Raw genomic sequence first — 4,567 nt, 5'->3', positions numbered from 1 at the left:
GACTGAGGAGACACCAGCGTGATACATACACCACTACCTGGTCTCTGATGGACTGAGGAGACACCAGCGTGATACATACACCACTACCTGGTCCCTGATGGACTGAGTAGACCTGGAGCTGTGAGAGTGGGGAGAGACTTGCAGTCCTTTGCATTGACAGTGACAGAGAGGGTGGGAATGTGTGTGTGTGTGTGTGTGTGTGTGTGTGTGTGTGTGTGTGTGTGTGCGTGTGTGTGTGTGTGAGAGAGAGAGAGAGAGAGAGAGAGAGAGGTAGTGAGAGTCTGAGCGTGTGCGTGTGAGTGAAAGAGAGAGTGAGAGAGAGTCTATGGGAGTGTGTGTGTGTGTGTGTGTGTGTGAGTGAAAGGGAGAGTGAGAGAGAGTCTATGGGAGTGTGTGTGTGTGTGTGTGTGTGTGTGTGTGTGTGTGTGTGTGTGTGTGTGTGTGTGAGTGAAAGAGAGAGTGAGAGAGAGTCTATGGGAGTGTGTGTGTGTGTGTGTGAGTGAATGAAAGGGAGAATGAGAGAGAGTCTAGGGGAGTGTGTGTGTGTGTGTGTGTGTGTGTGTGTGTGTGTGTGTGTGAGTGAAAGGGAGAATGAGAGAGAGTCTAGGGGAGTGTGTGTGTGTGTGTGGATGTGTGTGTGTGTGTGTGTGTGTAAGTGAAAGGGAGAGTGAGAGAGATTCTATGGGAGTGTGTGTGTGTGGGTGTGTGAGAGAGAGAGAAAGAGAGAGAGAGAGAGAGAGGTAGTGAGAGTCTGTGCGTGTGCGTGTGAGTGAAAGAGAGAGTGAGAGAGTCTATGGGAGTGTGTGTGTGTGAGTGAAAGGGAGAGCGAGAGAGAGTCTATGGGAGTGTGTGTGTGTGTGTGTGTGTATGTGTGTGTGTGTGTGTGTGTGTGTGTGTGAGAGAGAGAGAGAAAGAGAGAGAGGTAGTGAGTCTGTGCGTGTGAGTGAAAGAGAGAGTGAGAGAGAGTCTATGGGAGTGTGTGTGTGTGTGTGTGAGTGAAAGGGGGAGTGAGAGAGTCTATGGGAGTGTGTGTGTGTGGGTGTGTGTGTGTTTGTGTGTGTGTGTGTGTGAGTGAAAGGGAGAGTGAGAGAGAGTCTATGGGAATGTGTGTGTGTGTGTGTGTGTGTGTGTGTGAGTGAAAGGGAGAGTGAGAGAGTCTATGGGAGTGTGTGTGTGTGGGTGTGTGTGTGTTTGTGTGTGAGTGAAAGGGAGAGTGAGAGAGAGTCTATGGGAATGTGTGTGTGTGTGTGTGTGTGTGCGTGTGTGTGTGTGTGTGTGTGTGTGTGTGTGTGAGTGAAAGGGAGAGTGAGAGTGAGAGAGAGTCTATGGGAGTGTGTGTGTGGGTGTGTGAAGGGCGTGAGTGTTTTCTGTCTAAAACCGTGTTGGCCTGGTCACTGTCTTTAATAATCCATCCATTCTGGCCCTCATGCCTTATTAAACAGGCTGGACCAACACTGTGCTTCCATCAGCTCCTCTCTCTGGTCCAGGTGACGTCAGGAACACCAAAATCAGGTCGAGCATAGGAGAGGAGTCAAGGTCAAGGTCAAGGTCAACTTTATTTATAAAGCACGTTTAAAATCAACCGAAGTTGCACCAAAGTGCTGTACAATATATAAAATAAACTAAAATAAAAAACAGAATAAAGTGCACATAATCACAGAACAATAAAAGGACAGGACACAGAACAGGACAGGGTATGTAGGCTATCAGGCCTCAAAGGCCAGTGAAAACAAGTGCGTTTTAAGCTGAGACTTAAAGAGCCCTAGGTTCTGTGCGTGTCTAATGTGTGGAGGGAGGCTGTTCCAGAGTCAGAGTCAGGTGAATGAACAGGTCTGTGTGAGTGTGTGTGTGTGTGCAGGCGTGTGTGTGTGTGTGTGTGTGTGTGTGTGTGTGTGTGTGTGTGTGTGTGTGTGTGTGTGTGCGCAGGCGTGTGTGTGTGTGTGTGTGTGTGTGTGTGTGTGTGTGGATGCTGTGGTGGGGCTATTAGCAAGGTAACCTTTCCCTGGACGTGCCTTTCATCAGCTTGCTCTTTATAAAGGTATAAAGACAAATCTGGATCTGGGCAGAGGCACTGCGGAGTGGGAGGGGGAAGAGGAGGAAGACAGATAAACAGATCGAAGGAACGGAGAAAAACAAGATGAGATGGAGAGGAAAAGAGGAAGGGAGAGAAGCTTAGAGAGATACTCAGGGAGAGAGAGAGAAGGATGGAGAGAAAGTGAGAGTGAGTGACAGAAACAGAGGATAGGTAAAGAAATGAGAGAGATTTGGAAAGAGAGGAAGAGAGATTAGGTAGGAGAGAGGCCGAGAGAGAAAAGAGAGAGAGAGACGGAGAGAGAGAGAGAGAGAGAGAGAGACAGAGGGGGGGGGGGGGGGGGCTGAGCAGCACTACTGAGTTGGCCATGAAAACTCACATATCTTTATTCGTTTTTTCAGAAATGTTTTGTGAGAACAAAGAAAGAGTATGTGTGTGTGTGTGTGTGGGGGTATGTGTGTGTGTGTGTATGTGTGTGTGTGTGTGTGTGTGTGTGTGTGTGTGCATTTGTGTGAGTAGGTGTGTGTGTGTGTGTGTGTGTGTGTGCATTTGTGTGAGTAGGTGTGTGTGTGTTCCTGTTCCTCGCCTGTACACACAAAGGAGACACACACATGCTGGGAACATGTGCTCTGTTAGCTGAAGGGGGTCTTTTCATTGGAGCCCAAGGCTCAACCTTCAGTTCGCACAAGAGCTTCTCAAGGCCAGATGCTGTAGCATAGAAACCTGCCTCTCTTTCTCCCTCGCTCCCTTCCTCCTCCAACCTCCCTCGCTCCAATCCTCCTCCAACCTCCCTCGCTCCTTCTCTCATTATTCAGTCGGATGAGAGGTCACAGGGAGGCACAGGAAGCAGCCGGGAGTGGTTGCAAGAGTGAAGCTGCTTGTTTTCTACATAGTCTGAGAGGTAGAGAGGAGAGGATGGGAGGAGGGGAGAGGAGAGAGGAAGGGAGAGGTGAATAGGAAAGGAGAGGACGAGGGGAGAGAAAGGGAGGGGAGAGGAGAGGACAGGAGAGAAGAAGAGTTGTGGAGTGGCGGAGGGAAAGTGTCGATTCAGAGTCTTAAAGGACCATACCGGTCTAAATATGATGTGATCTCCTAAAACTACTCACCCAATGTTTATCACATTACCGCAATCCATTTTCCGAAGTAAAGCTCACGCTAAAAGATATTTGCTTTTTCACGTTTTACTTACATTTCAAAAGTTTAACATGACGGCTTCAAAACGTATTCTTAAATTGTTCCCTTGTTGTGCTGACAAACTTGTCCCGGTTAGTTTCAAATAATTTTCAGTAGTTTTCATGTTATATTATTTTCGTTCGGGTCTGTCCTGGGTCCTCTCCTTTTTTCTCTCTACTCTACATCTCTCTACATAACGTATTGCTAGCTTAAGCTTAACATTTATTTGGAAACACTAGCATAATCACTTGGTTGGCATTGCATTTTGACAACTGATCAGTTTCTATGTTGCACAGTAGTAAGCAGAACAGTATTATTCATGGATAGATAGCTAGCTGGTTGCTATCACCATCAAGTCTGGCATGTTTGGATTGTAGCTGATTAGCTTATATTCCTTCCTGTGTGGCTTAGTAACAATTTGGCAGCTTAAGGAACTATATTGCTTGGCGGAAGAAGGATGTTTTGTTTTCAATAAATTATCGCATTTCATGTTACTGTGTGTTTATTTTGTGAAATCTTACTATTTTTGTAACTGTTTTATAAAAGCAATAAACCACTTGAGGCCATGGGTTACAGTAATTTTAGAATAGCTCCGCTTCATTATTTTTCTTTAAATAAAATACTGTATTTGAAAGAAATAAAGAATGCCTGAGAACCTTAATGCATTAGATTCCATTAGATGTTGAATGTCACCTGGTGCTTGAATTTAGTGTTTTTAAATAAACACATTTCCACTGTAAACTGATGCAGAAAGGTCTAAAATTGGTGCATACAAATTCACCAGAATACAGGAAATTAAGTGTGAACCTCAGGGTTTCTTGGGGGAGGACCCCCAGACCCCCCATGTCCTCCCAAAGTTCAAATCAAACCTACACCACTTGAGGGGCCATAAGTCAAATCTTTTCATGGGGCCCAAAATCCCTGGCAGTGCCCCTGCATCAAGTCAATGTGTGAAAGCGGGTCCATTCATCCAATCTGATTTCCTGTCTCTAGCGAAAGGTGTACCCCAAGGCTCAGTGTTGGGTCCTGTCCTTTTCACCATCTATATTAATTATATTGTCTCCACACTAACTGGCTGTCATTCTCATTTATATGCTGATGATACAGTTGTCTACTGTATTGGTCATACTGTTCAGGAAACCATTGAAAACCTGCAGCTTGCTTTTAATGTACTACAAGAAGCTCTCATAAATGTTAAACTTGTCCTAAATCCTAGCAAAACTAAGTTTATGTTCTCTAGAGCCAAGATTATTGATTATGATAGGCTCCATCTATCAACGGCTAATAACTTGCATATTGCGAGTCATTGAGTACAAATATCTTGGTTTGTGGTTGGATGATAAACACTCTTTCAAGTTTCAT

The sequence above is a fragment of the Borostomias antarcticus genome (assembly GCF_949987555.1).
Source record: "Borostomias antarcticus genome assembly, chromosome: 18".
Taxonomy (NCBI): Eukaryota; Metazoa; Chordata; class Actinopteri; order Stomiiformes; family Stomiidae; genus Borostomias; species Borostomias antarcticus.
The sequence above is the reverse complement of the archived record's forward strand: the minus strand, read 5'-3'. Positions refer to the sequence as shown.